This window comes from Anser cygnoides, chromosome 6 (assembly GCF_040182565.1).
Source record: "Anser cygnoides isolate HZ-2024a breed goose chromosome 6, Taihu_goose_T2T_genome, whole genome shotgun sequence".
Taxonomy (NCBI): Eukaryota; Metazoa; Chordata; class Aves; order Anseriformes; family Anatidae; genus Anser; species Anser cygnoides.
This window is the reverse complement of record NC_089878.1, coordinates 10,600,866-10,619,107: the sequence shown is the minus strand read 5'-3', so window position 1 is coordinate 10,619,107 and position 18,242 is coordinate 10,600,866. Positions and strand designations below refer to the sequence as shown.

Here is an 18,242-nt window from a genome sequence, read left to right as displayed (position 1 = left end):
GCCTAAATTAGTAACAGATATCAGTGATGTTGATAATTATATTGAATTTTAGAACTGAGGTTTCTTTAATCGTTACGGGCCTGATAAGAATAGACTGTACCCAACACCTACATTAAAGAACGTTTGTTAAAGAACGTTTGGAGATAGGGGAAGAAAAGCAAGAAGCTTAGAAACTGGATAAGGGCTTTCTAAAGAAAGTGAAAATGTTGAAAATGTGAGAAACTAGCCAGCAGAAAGGAGAAATGCCTGGAAGAGATGAAACATATGCACTTACCAGTCTAAGACCATCCCTATTGGAAATTCACTGCTCATCTGCAGGAACAAGGGATTATTTGACCATAACTGGATGCAAGTCAAAACCCTAAGACAACTCTAAACACATTCTAAGCAGCAAGACAACTTAGGTATTAATATTTTCCTATTTTGCTCCTTACATACGATAACATCTTCGAAAGAACAGACCCAGTGTCTCTCTGGATCACTTGCTGAAAACATGGATTATTCACCAAGTGTTCAGAGCCATGAAAAGGCTTGGAACAGCTGGAATCAAATGTAATGGCAAATTTGGGAAATAATACCCTGATAAACAAGGTGAGCAGCATTCGTGTGACATGCAGCTACAGTGCAAGGTCTTGGGCAAAGGTCACTCAAAGGCTTGTGAAGTAGGATAAAACTGATGATAAAGAGATATGTAGATGAATCACTGGAAGCACAGAGGGAGGCAGGAGCTGGCTGTGTGTGAAGAGATAGGGCCAGGAGAGATTAGAAGAGGTACAGAGCTTACGTTACTCCAGAAATTTTCCTGCTGCTGCAGGGAAAATAGGAGAAAATTTGTTTTGAGGTGTCTCTAACTGGTCCTTTATGAGGACTGCAATTTTGTTAGAAAAAGGCAATTAGAATGTGTACATTTCTTTACACAGAAACAATAGTAAAAGCTTTTATGCATAAATGTTTATGTAAAAGCTTGTTAGGCTTGCAGTCATAAGCGATGACTAAACCCAGATGAGGAACTTCAGCAGAAAGCAGCAGCAGGAACTGTGGGAAGGCTTTCACCAAGAAGAAAAACCTCATTAGCTTTAGTTTGGTGGGTAAGACAACCAGGGACACTGAAAAAAGTCTTTATTCACATCTCTGCTCTAACACACAGGACTAATAAGGATTAATATCAGCAATGATGGGCACCCAGAAGCAGAAAATAATTGTACAAAGCATGAATTCTCCAAGAAATCACAGCAGATTACGCTTCCAGTCACTCAAACCAACATACACCCTTCCCTCTCTTTTAAACCATTACCCTAAAAGGTAGAAAATTATATTTGAAGCAGAGGCAGCAAGAATGGCTGTAGACTATATAGTTTTGTTTGCTGTGTTTTAGAGTACATTGTAGCATAGTTATTTTCATTTTTCCACCCTCCTGAAGTAATGCTCCTAAAGTATTCTCTTCTAGCAAGAAATTCATTTCCCACTAGAGTCTGAGATGCATTTCTTCAGTTTCTCTAGAAGACTCAAGTTCTTCCTTTTAATTCCTTGTAATACTGAACCAATAAACAAAATCCAGGTGAAGCAGAATTCCTAGTTTGCAATGCATGTTGATTGCAATCTGCAGTAAGGGGAAAAACATGTTTTATTGTATTATCCCCACATATGAAGTCAGTGTGGTGCAATTGCAATCTCCCTGGTGATGCTGCAGGCTCTGCCCCACTCTTCCAGAGGTTGAGCCCCCACACTACGTACCAGTCTCCAAATCAAGCATGCTTCCAGCCTTACCCTGGCCTGTGTGCACTGAAATGCACGACATCCATTTTGTCTGCACATCTTGTGTTGCTTGCACGTGTGCCTGCAGGACATACGTTGCTCTATCATCTACTCTCACATTGCTAAACTTCTACCTTCAGGTTTCATGTAATTGCGTTGAGAGCTTCAGTTTTGGGGACTGTTTTTAAAGAAGATTTTTATTTTAAGAAGAATTTCAGAACACCAGGAATTTCCACGTGAAAAGCACTTGCTATTGACTATTAAAATCCAAGAGTGAAGCGCACGCATCTCAGACAAAAGCCACATTACAGACAATACAACATTCCCTCTGAGCCTTTAGGATTATTCCTTCCAAAACTGCTGTCTGCAGTGTAACCAAAGGCACTGGGGTGGATGACTTGTGCATTTCAGACTTAAAATAACTCCTGCTTCTGTTTATTTATAATGACATTCGTAAGAAGACCATTGTGGATGTGTATAAATACACCACCACCATAGCTGGAATAGTATCTAAGATCAAATAATACAGCACAGGATATGGCCGTGAATTCGGAGTTGATTAAAACTGCTCAGCTCTGCAGTCACACCATTTTGAGACATGTACCATGTGCAGCTCTATAAACCCCATTTATCATTACCTTAAAGTGCACAGCCTTAATTATGCTCTCTCCAAAAACCTTACCTGTTACTTCATGAAATACTTAAGCACACCAGAAATGGAGAAGAGAGACAGGCTTCCATTTAGTTTCAGACGTAACGTAGCTTTCTGCTGAATAGTTAAACTGAGTGTACTTACTTCGCTTTGCTGTTTGTATGTTTTTCTCTTAGCAACACAAAAGAATGCTTTCAGTTATGGGTTCATATAGTTAGAAATCAAAAGTCAGCTTAGAAAATAGGATATTTGAAAATACACATAACAAATCATTTACATTAAGCTACAAAACAAAGGTATCCTTTTAACTTAAGGAATGTATTTTGTGTAAACACAAACAAACATTTCTAATTGTGCATTTACACAAACTTTCTTCCTTCCCATAGAGCTTTACATGTGGAACAAATTCAAATCCCAGAAAATCCCTGAGGGTTTTTCGTTCGTAAGAATATTCCCAACTCAGTGAGATTATTCGTTTATTTTAAATTAGTCACCAGTTTGCTTGCAGAAGTGAGCTTGCATTAAGAAGAGCTCTAATACAGCACTGAATAAAGATCACTCTAAAGTTGCTCAGCAGCTCTGTTCCACAGGAAAAAAAAAGAAATAAAGCCATAGCATTTAAATAAGAGTTCAAGGTAGAGAGAAAGGCAGAATGCAACAGGCTAAGTTAAAATTTGACCAGGACTGGAGTTTACATCTCTTCTCCAAACAAAAAGCATACCGTGTGGGGTATTTATCAAGAGGCTGGCAAGTCAAAGCCTTGCCTCCTGCAAGCAATCCAGCCTCTGCCAGGGATGGTTGCTCATAATTTTCCATAACTCAGCAACCCTCCAGGGGAACCACTGCTCTGACCACCACTTGCATCTTGCAGGTTTTGCACAGCAAAGCTCAGAGCACTGCAAGATTTCACAGCCTGGTGGCTGCAGAGTCGGTATCAAGCAAGCTGGAGGGGACAATACTAGAGGGAAAGTATTAGCATACAGCTGGAGGAAAAATCTCAGAATCTTATCATCTTGTGAATCTGAATAACTGCTGTGGCCTGTTAGAGGCATCCCACGCAGCCTAAAGGTCTTCCAAATACCTCCCTGCAGACCAGTCCCATCAGCTTTCGCCAAGCAGCTTCAAGTCAGTGAGCAGCCCTGCTTTCTGCCTGTCAAAGATACTCCAAACATCCTTGTTGAAGGTGAAAAAATAAAGAATAATACGCTCAACTCCGCACCTTTCAGCATGGTTTGCAAGTTAATGACCCGTGTATTGGCAGCACACCTTCACTGGTTTGGAATAAACTCAGGTGAGCTACGATAGCAAGTGCAAAACCAGGATTAAACAATAGACTTTCCAGAAGGTTGAGCTCTTTAAATTCCTTTTCCTTAATCTCCATTACTGTATAACTAGCTGCTGTTTGAGTTTTCTGTGGGAGGAGGAAGCTAGCTCTTATCAGGCAGGGGAAATCAAGGGTCAGAGCAAGAGCTAGGCACTGCTTAAGCTTCCCTCAGGTTTTCTTCCCTCCATCATCTGTATGCTAATCTCAGCCTGAATATTGCCCACAGGTAAGGGCCGAGCTCCCCTGCAGCTCCAGGAACAAAAAGGCACCAGATTATGATCTGAAAAGCAGATGACACTGTTTACTGCACCGCTTTTGAGGGTCAGCAAGGCTCTAGCAGGACTAGTCATATGCTAAGTGCCTTTGACAGCAGGGACAGCCCTTCCACCCCATTTCTGCAGCCACCAGGTATAATGGGCAGGGTCCAGCTTCACCAGGCTCCACTTCACGAACACTGCAGCATCACCAGGACATGCTGTTGCTTTAGTAAGAACTGATGCAGAGCTGCAAGCCAGGTGTGTACTCAGCATGCAGCTGCTCGAGGCTGGGCTGCTGCCATTTCCAGGTGCATCTGCAGCAGTGCTTTGGGAAAGCAGCAGATAGCAGGTGGTTGTGTTCAACCACTGTGGAACAGGCAGGCTGTGCCCACTGAGCACCACCCGCACAGACAACACTTACTCTGGGCAGACCCAGGGACTGAGAGCTCAGTGCTAAGCTCTATAATCTTGTGGACTCAGTTTCTTGATCCATTCAGCAAGCTCCAACTGCATCTGGCAGGCCACAGGTATTCCCCACGCTCCCCACAAACCAAGGCTGGGACACGAGTGAGTGGGGACACTCAGATGCTCACACCGTTGCTCTGTAAGAGGCTCAGTGTAGTAACCATTCCTTTCCCAAATAAAAAGCACCTTTTTGGTACAAATTGGTGCACATCTTCCTTCCACCACATATGCCAGCGTTATCTAAGCAGTCCTGCAGGCTGAGCCACACTATCAGGCTCGGTGGAGAGCCCTGACTGTGGAAATGTGTTTCCTTTTAGCAAAATCAATGTCTTTTGTCAAATTTCAAAGTGGAATTAGTCGCTTTCATTCAGGATTTCTGTTTTAATTCAAGCCCACAATTAAACCATATGTGGATTTGAGCCGCACATGCTTATTGGAAGTGGCAGGCCCTGAATGACTGACATTCCTCCCAGCTTAGGAAATGCTTACATTCACCACGGTCCTCTTACAGCCAGGGGAGTTTGATACCAAATCTCACCAGGTCCTGTGATGTAAAGTATGCCAGCACTGCGTTTGGGCTAGCCCAGCACAGCCAGTGGTACCTGTCAAGAGCAAGGGGACACTGGTAGGCAGGATCAGCCTAGCAAAAATGCTAAAGGTCACATTTACTGGAAGTTTTTTTAAAAAAAGCTTTAGAAAAATGAAGTCAGGGTAACAAAGACAAAATCCCTGCTAACACACTGCTTCCTGTGATACACTCCCAACAGAGCAGTCGCAGCAGCTGGGCACGGTCAGTTTGGAAACCAGTTATACCTCACCCTCTCCAAAGCATCCTGGAAGAAGTCTGGCCAGGAAGAAATGCAGCCAGCTCTGCTGCCCTGTCTCGCATGAGATCAGGGGCTGCAGGCTTCAGCCATGGTCTCTTTAGGGTCAGTTCTGGGGCTTTTGGAAAGGTGGGATTTGGCGATTTGAGGGAATTTCTGGATGCCCTGTGAAAGCATTTTCCTTGGGTACAACGCAAGGTGATACAGAGCAGCCTCATGGGCGCAGAGGCTCCTGCCAGCTGAAGCTGTTGCCCGTGTCAACAGGAGTAGAGCTAAATTAGTCCTTAAATGAGTTGAACAGTCTGAGGTCCTTACGCAGTAAAGCCAAAAGCAGTTAGGGAAGAGTTCCCAGCAGAAAGTATTATGTTTGGACAGACCAACGGAGCACCAACGTATAGAGCTTCTCTGTGCTTATCAAGCCTCTTCATCACAACACGCAAGCTGTAAGCACGTGCAGGGGCACCCTTTGAAGCAGGGAACACAAACTTGAAAATTAAACTGTTTATGTCCATAGATAACTGAAAGAAAACTGGCAGGATGAATCAGAGGTGGTTTGAAAAATGATTCCAGGACTTGCCATTAACAAGGCGGGCAACATTTTGGTTTCTGAAATGAGAACATAAAACTCCGAAGAAAAAAGAACACTGTAAAAACAATTCAGAGAGCAAAGTAAACACTCCACCCTAAAAGGAAGTCTCTCCCTGCTTTGAATGAGATGCTGCTATGATTTCAGGCCTGAATTTCAAGTCCAGCATCAGATGTCCAAGTCCAACATCTCCTGGACAAAGCCCGAGCAGCATGCACTGAGGTACCTTATTCCAGGCAGTGTCCTCCCTAAAACAAACATCAGCTCTCTGGGTTGGGCTGGATTTCCTGTGCAGCATATCAAATTTTCCTGTGTATCTTACACCGTGATCTTTTAAACTAGTTATAAACACTTTAAAGTCAGTAAGAACTCCAAATTGAAAACAAAGCCTTAAAAGCCAGCACTAGACTTGAATTTTAATTGTTTTTTTTTTAAAAAAACTTAAGCCAATATCATAAACAATCAACCAGTTTTAGTGTCTGATGCAGAGTGAAATTCTAATTAAAAATGTTCATTCTACTTATTCCAGTCCCTTTAGGTTCTTCTTTATTCTGTATTAAAGCATTTATGCTAGACATATGATAGATTTCTGTGAGCTCCTATAAGATACCACTGAAGCTTTCTGTATTGATCTTGTTGAACCTTTTCTGGAGGCATTTAACCTTATTTCCACATTTCTGCCTGGCAACGTACCTACCATTGACTTCCACCAATGAGCTCACGCTGGGCCATGCAGCTTGCTGCATATTCCAGCCCTGAATTAACTGCACTGAAACAAGAGGTGATGATCAATTTACATCTATAATAATAAACATTTTTCCCCAGAAGTGAACCTAAAGTGATTTCTCTTGGCTAATACTGCAGTAATAACAAGAACACACTTGTAACCATCAAATATAACAAGTTGACAACTCTGCTGATATTTTAGGAGAAGCTTATCTGAATTTCTAGAACAGAACAGAAGCCCAACTTTCTGGAGGTTCAAAAACACTGAAATTGAATGTCCCCCCCCCCCCCCCCCATTTGCCAGTTTGGAAGTAGGCAAGATTACTTTTGTCTTGGAGAGTCTTTTCAAAGTTATTCTAATAAAAAATAGGAATAAGAAGCACCTTCACTCCAACAAATCCATTTCCAGAACATTACAACAGTTTGTTGAGACTGCAAAGACGGGACCTGCATTAGCTCTTGTATAAGCAGCACCAAGCTGCTTTCTGAAATGAGCACATTCTCAAACACGAGCCTGATTGCCTTTTTTTTTTTTTTTTTTAAGAATGTGTGGAGCCAGTTACTAAAAGTATAAAATTCCTCATTGGGCAAAAGACTATCTTAAGCATTTCAAAGACTTGAAGCAGGAAGAGGTGGCTTTTCACTGTGTCAGACTGGTCGACCAGTACGAACTGCATGAATGTAAAGATAAACCACCATTACACCACTTAAATAATATTTATCTGCTGCAGTCCTGTCTACAGCAACAAAGTCATCAATTTTGGGCAGCTTAAAAAGGTACTAAATTATAAAGTGGAAGTGCTTAAATACACATCTTTATCTGCAAGGAATTTGCATGACAGCTTTGCACTTATCAAGAACTGGTGAAGGAGGAATTAGCATGTTTTTATATTCCTGGCATAGAGCAGACTGTGGTCGATGTGACCATTTAAGGCCTGAGCCAGACAAGTTTTTGCCATTTACTGACTGCAGTCAGTGCACCCAGACATTTACGTCTGCTCTTGCAAGATGTATCAGCCCCACTGGACCCGGTTGTTTTGGTGACCTGAACTCCACCAGGAAGTGCCAACACCTTTGATGCAGGGAAAGGTTTAAGTGGTACAGGACTGGCATCATTAGTTCCTCCACAGTGCCCAGCATGAGGCATAGCCAGGGCAAAACAGGGTAAGCATGCTCTGTTTCTATGAGCATCACTAGAAGTACTGGAGCACGCCCAGATCTTCTTTTCTTAACCCAAAACCAACACACACAGAGCTCTATGGCAGACAGGTTGCTCTGGCTTTTAAAGCAAGACTTTTAAGGTCTGGTCCCGGGTTTGCACCTCACTTTGTGATCTAGAATTACCTCTTTTCTCTCTCTAAGCCTCAAAGGCTCTTATCTATTCCAAGCTCCTTTGGAGAAGCCAAGGAGAGGGAAGGCAGGACAGAGCTCATGGTTTATTCATATGACCCAGAGGTACAGGGTTCCCCCCACACTGACTGACAAAGTATCAGTAAGATGCATTAGTGTTGCTTTCCAGTTGTCTGAAAAGCCTGCCACCAGCAAAAAACTCATCTCCTACTTTAGGCAATAAACTTCCCAGGGCAACAAATCCTCCTCACAAGGTGTCTGGTTGCCTGTGATCTTGGCTTTCTGGGGAGTACAGTGAGGAGTAGGAACAGTCCCGAAACTGCTGATTTGTGCCATCACTTCCTACCTCATCCACTACCTCCTCTAACATAAGGACTTCATAATCCAGAAGACAGGGATCCTTTTATTTAATGAACACAATCTCTTTACTTTTTCAATCTGTTCCCATTTTTGTCACTGCTATTAAGCAACCATTTCTTGTCTAGGGGTACTTGAAAGATGCAGCCTGCTGTAAAAGCATCCTAAATAGGCTTTGTTCCCCCAAAGTGAATTGTCACTTACAGCAAGTGCCTTTGCTGCTTCCCAACTATGAAACCCCCCTTGGAGAACGCTGTCCAAAGGGGAAGAAGCCTTTCCACCACGAACAAGCAGAAAACAGAGCAGATAGCTAGCCAAGGAGACAGATACAGCTTACAGAATATTTAAGGCATTGAGTGTCATCACCTCAGTGGCTCACAAAAGCTATAGGACTGTAGGCTGGTTTGTGAAGCCAGGCTCTCATCTCCCTCTCATGCTTATGTGCTGAATCAGCACTTGGATTTGGTCACAGTATCTTAAATTGGTTTCTTCTGCAGATTTTTTTTCCCCTCCCCAAAGTCTACATTCATTATTTAAACACATACCCAGCTTCAACCCCAAAGGATCTCCTGTCCATACTGGCAGTGCTGATGTTTTTGGGAGTGTTTGTGCCAGTCTCAGCGCTCTCAGCAGGTCCCCAACCCACTCTTGCAGTAAGCCAGCCACCTCCTCTGTATTCCACTCCACCCCAGTCATCTTTATCACCACTTAATTCTCCACTGCAGTCTGGAAAGATAGCCTGAAGCCAGCCAAATAAACTGCAATAAACTTCAATGGTCCACATCAGTATGTCACCTCATCAGGTAGGTACCACAAACTATTTCCAAACGGAGCCATCTACAGCTCTTCTTCTACTGCCAGCTTCTAACAAGGTTCCCAATTTCTAATGAGGTTCCATGAACTGCTCCCAGCATCGTGGTGCACAGCTGCTAATTACACAGAAATTCATGAAGGTCGATCTTGGAGGTACGCATTTAGAACAGGGTTTGCCATTTCCCCCACCCTGCCATTCAAAGTCTCCCTGCATGTGCTGGACACATGCAGAATTCTCAATTGGAGAGAAGTTGACATTTTAATTTCACAGAAAACATTCAAGTCAGTTTCCAGCCCAAATTAGAAAAGTTTCATGTTCCAACAATTAAATTACCATCCCAGGAAAAAGTTTGCTGGAGTCAAAAACCTCATTCCATTTCAATACTATTGAGAAGACTTGTTTGAACACAGTGCTTTACAGTTTGACAATGTTGAAAATATAGTGCTGAAACCACTGTTCTGAAAGGAAATCCTTCTTCTTCATTTGCTTATATGACAGAGCTACACTGATGCCAGCAGCTCACCATAAGAGTTTTGAATTTCTTAAAACAGTCAGACTGGGGGCTTCCTCCCACATCTGCTCTCAAGAGCCTGCCTCCCCAGCTGTCATCACAAGCCTCTGTCGAGCAAAAGCACCCTGCGAAGAGGAGCCAGCAGACTAGAGGAGACTACCAGTGATCAGCATCTCAGTACTGATGAGAGGGCGCTGCTTACACGGCTGCAAGTGTTCAGCAAAACAGGCTTTATGTTCCTTAAGTGATGCCAGCTTCTCCTCCTCGCCTTTGGCTTCAGCCCCACTTTTAAGTGGCTTCCCCACCATGTAAAGTTTCGCATCAACTACATGGGAAGGAGAAACTTAAATCCATAAACACACCGTGTACAAAGCCTCCAACCCCAGCATCTACCAGGGATGCTTTGGAATGGGAGTTATCAGTACAACACCTCCACTGAAGCCGTTGATTTTCCACCCTGAGGAGTTCAGCCAGTAGGAACTCTCTCAAAATAGCAGGTAGAAATAAAATTCATTGAGATCTAAAGAGAAGTGTTAACATAACAGGTGGTTGATTTTAACTGAAGACAAGAACAAGCAGAAAAGTGCATTCATATAAACCATTTAGTAAGCCATTAGCACCCTGCACGTGAACTAGAGCTCCAATAAATGGTGCTCTCCCAGGTGGAACCAGAGAAAAGGTGAAATGCATTTCCATGAGAGTAAAGACAAAATCGCTGCCCCGGGACAAGTCTAAAACAATTTCCAAAGAAATTGCTGATAAAATGAACAAAGTGAAGGCCTTAACATACACGTGATGAAGATCCTTCCCTGCCTTCACTACCATGCTCTCTGCTGTTTTCAAATGAAAAGGAAAACGTTTGCAGGAGGATGCAATTGTGTTATTCCTTGTACAGTACGCTCACAGGTGGGCTTTCCCTACTAACACTTAATTTTTAATATGAGCACTTCACATTTCCTTGCCTTGTGTCAAGCTCCTCCTCCACACCTGATTTTCCTCCCTTTCTGATTAGGGATGAAAACAGTAACAGCAGATACCCCTGTTCTCTTCTACTGTATTTATAGAGTATGAAATGCTTCCAAGAGGTTGGCTTCAGACACAAGCACCGGAGACATTAATTGCACTGGTAACTTTCCAGTGAATGTAATTTGTTTGTTCAAAAGTAGAAGTTGTATGAAGAACGTAGCCTTGATATTTTACTAGCATAATCAGTAAACAAAAAGAATATGAAAGCAAAGAACCAAAGGGCTGGCCAGGAGAAGGGAAATACATGGTGCTAATAAGAAGGAAATCATCCAAAGAAGTAGAAAATAATTCAAAAAGGTAAAAAAATGAGGAATATTGGCCCACTCTCCAATCTTTCCTGCTGGTGCAGATGTGGTACAAGGGGGCTGGATTTCAAAGCCACTGCATGGGTGTAAAGCCAGAGGCAGCAGCAGGGAGAGGAGACCCTATGGTGATTTGCAGTTGCCCAGTGTCCCAGTTTCCTGCTGGTAGGAAGGTTTTTACAGCTCACCATCACAGCAGGAATCGTGCAAGCTCTAACAGTCTGATACTCCAGCCAGCTACTGCCTGCATTCAGCTGCCTCTCAGTACAGACTGAGGTCTCAGCTAACTAAAAGTTCCTAATGTGTAGTTATATCAACTCGTAATCTCCCCAGATTGTGCGCTGAGCAGTGGTTTAGGTAACAAACCCAATAATCCACCACCACCCTGGCAGCAGGTCAGAGGGTTTATTTCACCACAGAGAACAGCAGGCTGAAGCCCTGAGGCATCAAGGATTGCAGTCGACTTAAAAGGCAAGCATTTGGATTTGTGTGTAATACAAGTTCTGATATTTCAGCTGAAATGGATGAAACCCAATAGGACCATTGGTTTCACGCTTCACCGCTTGAGCTCTTGACCACCAGCCTTGCCAGAAGTCTCCAGGAGCGATCCTACGTCTTTGTGGTAGGACAGGAGGTGCCCGAGGTGGTGTTTTAGGCTGGACTTAGAGCACTTACCCAAAAAGTGATTCATTTATGGGTAAACTTCCCATCAGCTTATGTGACCACAAGCACAAGCAAATATAGCACTAGCAAAGAGTCATTAATTTGGCCAAGGCTTTGCACCACAGATCCTCGTTCGGACACTTTGGGTTGACATCACCCAGCCCATCCCACACAAAACATGCCTGGTAGGCCAACATCCTGCCCTTTCACTGAGAAAAGAGGGATGCACAAGGCTAGGAGCCCCAGAGCAATGAGGAAAGGATATCTTGGCCCTCTTTGCATGCTTTTCTCTCACACTTCAAGGAAAATGGCTCTCTGACTAACTACAAATTGTTGCAAATGCATCAGAAAAAGGCTAAGGAGCAGCCTCACCTTGAATGAGCAGCTGTTACCAGCAAAACCTGCTGGAAGTCGGCAGACAGAAATCCAGGAGCCCTCAACACCAAATCAGTACCCAGCTTTTAGGAACTAGCATACAGATAAGTACACATTTTGTAAGTGTAAGGAACATAACCAGGAGCACCAGATTTTAAGGGCTTCAGAGGAATTGGTAGTACCAGCATCATCCACATTAAGAGCATTGAGGAGTATTGCTTTCCCAGGCCATTATCTCTTTAAGTTTAACATATGCTGTTCCCCAAACAGATTCTTGTTAACAAGAACAGAAATAAAAACTGGTGTTGTAGAAGAATACCTTCCTCTGCGTGGTCCCTGGGGACTAGGAGTATAAGAAGTGGGCAGGTCCATGCAGGGAGGAGAGCGGCTAGGACAGGATTCCCCTACCACTTAACTGCTTGCAGCTGCTATCCGTGCCACGCTCCACAAACAAGCAGCCTTTGTCTCAGGCTGCTTCTCTCTGCAATGCTCAGCAAAGAGGGAAATATCGCTCTGTATAGACCCTCTTACAAAAGCACCTCTAGTATTTTTCTTCAGCAGAAATACTCGCACTTCAAATCAGAAAACAAGGCTTTTACCATTTTTTTCCCTTAAGACCAAAAATAAACAGCTTTTAAGGAGAATATTGAGACTGAAGTATCAGACAGTAATTGAATAAATTCCAGCTTACCCTCCACCTCCATGTTTTCTTTACAGAAGTTTGTTTCCTTGTCATGAAAGCCACAGAACAGGATTTTAGGACAAAGATTTTTCCTTTATTTCTAAGAGGAAGTTTTCAAAACACTATCTACCTGCCTGAATTAGACAAAAAAAGCTACTCCATTACATGAGGATGTGCTGTCATTGGGCTTCTCTATTATGAATGGCCTTAGTTTTTTTTCCCCACATGAAAATACAGAGCAATTTCAGAACACCTGAATTTCTGCTGCTACCTCTTTTTTAACTCATTTAACACATCAGCACCAAGATCGATTGCCTTCCCTTGAAGGCTCAGCAAACCAGACAGAAAACATATACAAAGAACACCCACAACATGGTAAACGAGAGGCATTACCTGCTGTATGCATTGATGCTAGTCTCTCCTCCTGGTCACAGAGCTGCAGCAAGCCACTTGCTGGCATTAAATTCATCCACAGCAGAGCACAATGCTGAAACAGAGCACAAAAAAATCATTGTTATCTTTGTGCTTGGTCTTTCATAAGGTTTTCTGGCCAGATTTGCACTTCGGAGGTACTCAAAGCTAGAAGGGGCAAAAGGAGTACAAGAATTTATTCCAGTCGCTTTGAGCAGAAATCACAAGCAGCACTGAAAGCAGCAGTAGCTTGACTACTCCTTATCTTAAACATCCCCCTGCACAAAAAGGAGGATTTAAGGGGTCAGCTAACCCACCCTTAAGCCTTTTTAGCTTTCAAATACAGCAGGGCATAATGGAGCAAAGGTGTCAGCATCTAGAAATTCCTCTCCACATACCCACAGCCCCCCCCTCTAACAGCAGATCTCTCCTCCACAAAAGGACAGCCCTGTATTACAAATTCACAGCATTTGGGGCTGGAGGAGCCCCAAGCAGAGGTGACAGCAGAGCAAGAACACTTCTTCCAAGCAACACAAACCAAAACTCACCCCCAAACTTCCCCATGAAATGGCAGGTAACAGGGACTCTCCCTTATAAAGCACCACCCAAAAAGCTTTTGCTCCAATTACAGGGGCACAAGCAACAAGGACCTAGGACATATCAGGGAACTCCCTGCAGCCCTTCCTCCCCCCAGTACTACCCCAGTAATAATGGGGTTGCTAACGAGCAGCAGCTTTCTGCTGCAGCTGGCCACAGATGCTGGGCACCTGGCTGATGGCACGGTCCCTAGGTTACTTGATCTTTTCCCATTCCTTCCCAAAACACTGTAAAGTTGAAGTTTAACTTGGTTCAAGTTCTACTTAGTGAATCCTAGAACAATGCATTTCAGAGGAAAGGGGGCAGTTCCTCTGCCATTGCCCTCTCTTTATCCCAGCTCCCTAAACTCTCCACCATGCACTGAGCCCTGCCTGGCTGCTGCACAGGGGGTTGTCAACATAAATCAGACAATATGAGCTTGGGGAAAACTGGCATCTTCCATCAAAATGCTGTTTTAACCAGAAATTTCCAGCCAGTTTTCCTTTACCCTGGAGTTTCTACAATTAAATGATCATAAGAGGGAAGGGCTTTCAGTTTCAAATCATGTTCCTCGTCCAATTCAACAAGTGTGTTTACCAAACCATCCTATTTATTTTTAATCCAAATTATTTATTTACTCTTTATCCAGACCTTTGGAAACATATGTGCTTTTCCTCTCTCTATCTCAACCCCTTTTTAATCTGATTTTAATTACTGCTGGGTTACAGGAACCATGTGGCCTAACTGAACTGTAATTTCTGAGCTGGCATCCCCCATGTATGAAAGAAAACAGCCATACAGCCAGCTTTTTCACACTCCCATGAAGAAAAGCAGGAAAAGACAAATCCACCAGGAAAAGTCACGACAAAATTTTCCAGCGTCAGTGGATTCTGGAAACTGTAGAGGGTTTTTTGCTTTCAATCTCCAGACCAAAATGATGCTTACAGCCAGAGCTTGCTGTAAGAATAGTCAAGTGAAGGCTGCACACTGCATCCATCCCTTGCCTGCACACGTGGAAGGACACTGAAAAAAAAATGTATCCCCAGGTCTGCACCAATGATTGTTTCCAGTAGAATGTAGAAAAGTAGGAAATCCTGACCAGCGAGAGAATTAAAGGCAGAGCCTCACCTGGTGCAACATGACACGGTGCAAATCCTCAATTACACAACGCTGACTTACAAAAGCTGGTGCTCTGTGTTTAAGTGGGTGCACGGAGAAGTTTTCTAAGTCACCTCTGTCCTGACAGCCAGCAAGAACCCGCACACTCCTGGCCCCCCAGCCCCTCTGGTTTTGGTTGTAGGGTATGTTGAAGTTTATCTTGGAAATGGGTAATTACTTTCAGTTATAATTAAAGCATCATAGGCCCTCCTCAAAGGGACACTCTGGAGCCCCACTCGTCACTTCTCTTAGAAGTCCTCAGGAGCAAAACAAATGTCTACAAAAAAAGCAGACGTTACCAATTCTTGTCATTTTTAATGAGTTTTTCAACATTTTCTTTTCCTTAACACCTCAGCAGCTAACATTTCCAGGTTCACTTGCAATGCTTGGGAATTTCCTGCCCCTGCTGTTCAAATATCACTCCTGTTGTTAAATTCCTGCTCCTCTTGTTAAGGTACATCATAAAACTCGAGTCTAATGTAACATCTTTAAAGACATCACCTAAAAGCACCTGGCAGGGGGGGAAGAAAAGGATTTATTGTGTTCAAAAACCTCATGATAGCTGAGAGGCACAACTCTCTGACATCCTTTAGAGCCTATTTCCTTTCTAATTTTCTCTTTATGGGCCTTGCTTAAATTTTCAGGATGAACAAAAGAGAGAGATTTGGGTAGGAAACACTTGTGGGAAACTCCCAGGCCACGTTTTATCCCTCTGAAATGTGAAAAGCTTGGGTTTGTATCTATGTTGAAAAGGGGAATAAAGCATGGAAGGAGAGAAAAAGGCCTGCTGTTACTTCGGACTCTTGTCTCCCTCAAAAGCCAAACCATCCAGATCCCAGGATTTCTCAACAGAAATAACAGACTCAGCTGCTCACTTTTCAGGACTCGGCCATAAGGAAGTGAGTAGCAGGACTAGGATTTCTTCTGGCATGGAAATGATCTAGAACAGAGCGACATAAAGCATGAAAAAACAGGCTTCTTAACAGCAGACTGCTTTGGCAGCAGTTGATGACTTTCTCTTTGATGACTGGATAGCTTGCAAACCTTAAAAATGTCTTCCGTGATGAGCCAGAAATGTCACATTAAATCAGGAGACAGACGGAAGATTCGTAGCATCAGAGACTCGCAGGCCAGTATGGGTAGGAGGGGACTTCTGGAGGTCATCTGGCACAACCTGCCCCCCTTCCGGCAAGGGCCAGCTTTGATCACGCTGTTCAAAGCCTTGTCGAGGCGAGTTTTGAATCTCTCTGAAGCCTCTTGTGCTATTTCAAAAAGCACAAAGAGACCTCCGAGATAACGTAGGCAGTCAGCAGAGTAAGTCATTTGACGGGAAGATACAGGGAAATGAAGTGTATATATGGAGGCGTATTTTATTCTATCAATCCTACCCGGTGTAATGGTCATGAAATTGTTTCCTACGAGTTCATAGATTCACGGAGTTCCTGTGGCACGTCACCTCTGGGCCTCCAAGCCTTTATAATCTGAGAATCTCCAAAGACCTCTGCTGTGCCGTCAACACCCTTAATTTTACCATTCATCTCAATTTATTTGGCATTTTCCTTAACAGCTCAGCTCCTGAAGACACAGCGCTGTAGAACAATGTCGACTTTCATGGTTAAAATAAAACCCTGCTAGACTGTAGAGTAAAGCAGAGAACAGAGAACCTTACAAATTCAAAGGCCACAAGTCAAAAGCACCCCCAATTAATTTTCCTCGTTCAGCACGCAGTGAAAGCTGGTTTGCTACCGAGCCACATCGGATGTGTGGATTCTCAATCATTTCCCCATTAGCGAAGCTTTCCTAACGTCTCTCCTGGGTGCATTCAGACCCACTCACTCCTGAACTCACACTTCAGGCTTTCCTTTCAGCCACAAGATCTCTCTCTCCTACTCAACAATTTATTGCCAAGACGCTTGCGGGAACATAATTATCCTTGATGTTTCTGCCCTGCCGGTGGAGTTGGTTGACATTAGTCAGTGGGTTCAGAAGTTGAGGGGAGGGAAGCATGATCATGCAAGGAAACAAAGCTCAGGCAACACAGCTAAAAGGATCTCACCATTTGTAAACCATGCTCATCGTTTTCGGGGACCTGACTTCTCTTTCGATGTCTATCCTTTCAAGGTAGCAAGGCTCAAAGCAAGGCTAAAGCAGAGGGCAGAATTTATCACAGAGAGCACCAGACATGAAATGTACTATGGTTTAGCATTATGGCATGTCTATATAGACATAATAATATCACATTCTACCCTAGGAAGTGTGAGGCATGGAAAACAGCTGCTGAGAGCATGCCCACTTATTGAATATATTATGTACAGACATACTATAGAGGCAGACCTTTCCGTGTACTACTGAATTAAAAAATAAACATTACAAAGATTTATCCATTGGTTTCCTGTTGCTAAAGAGATGCTTGTGACTAGCTTTCCAAGCAAGCAGCATTTCATAAGCAGCTATCTAATTCTTGCTGGTGTTCCATGTTTTAAAACAATACCTTTTTCGGCCCACTGGGCTCACCACCTATTTGTCTCAACAAATACTCTCTGCTTTTTCCTCTCTGCTACTGCTACTGCCCTTTGCGTCTGAATGATGTCTCACTATGAAGAATGATTTGGCCAGTCTTCTCTCTGTTCACCATACTCTTTTTCTAAGACCCCACTTGCTTCTATTGACCACCAGCTAACTAATTAAGCTCTCTGCTTAATGTCCTGTGGTTGGCAAGTAAGATACTATTACCTGGTTGTTTGTTGTGTTTTTTTTTTTTCCTTCCAGCAATTCTTTGTGGATGGAAAGTGTTTAGCATTTGTCCTTCTCTTGGCCATGCCTCCTGAAATTATTTCTGTCTTGTAACAAACTCCCAAATCCCTGCCCTCAGAAACTTGTGAGGATCCCAAATCCACGAACAGAACAATCTCTTGCTGCAAGAAATAAGAGTAAATCTCCAATCTCCCCTATTTTCAGACGCATTGACTGGTTTTATACTCTTAAATATTCACCCAGCATTTAATCCAATTAAGAGTCACTCCCTGGATTTTAAAGAACTTATGTTCTCATCTCATCCTACTGCTCTGATCTCATCCTAACTTCATCCCCCAGAGACTCATCTGATTGCTTGTATTTGTACTTCTGCTCTGCCTATTTCATACCACTGGAGGATTGTTATTTCATATGTGTGGGTCCATCTCTTTGGGATTGTCTCCTCTGTTATTGACTCACTTCCTCTACAATAAACTCTTTTTTTACATAAATTAGTCTTTGTACAAACTGATGGTAAAGCATTTTACAACATGTTATTAAAAAGATCCATATGGGGGGGAAAAATATATGGCTATTTCTGAATGAGCTTTGAGCTCTTCAGCAAGGGCTCCACTTAGGAATCATGTTAAAGAAACCACCTAACTTCATACAGCCAATTTTAGAGGACCTTTGGT

The 18,242-nt window shown here is 43.1% G+C and overlaps 1 protein-coding gene across 1 annotated transcript in view; it reads right to left on the bottom strand.

Moving 5' to 3' along the window:
* The window catches only part of LOC106034489 (uncharacterized), a 115,651-nt gene extending 101,878 nt beyond the window's left edge, over nucleotides 1–13,773 (bottom strand). The window contains exons 1-2 of the mRNA XM_066999647.1: nucleotides 13,629–13,773; nucleotides 13,063–13,156 (exon numbers count right to left, since the gene is read on the bottom strand). The gene's annotated coding sequence lies outside the window, so the exon portion shown is untranslated. The remainder of the gene's footprint in view (nucleotides 1–13,062; nucleotides 13,157–13,628) is intronic.
* Between the last annotated feature and the right edge of the window lie 4,469 nt (nucleotides 13,774–18,242).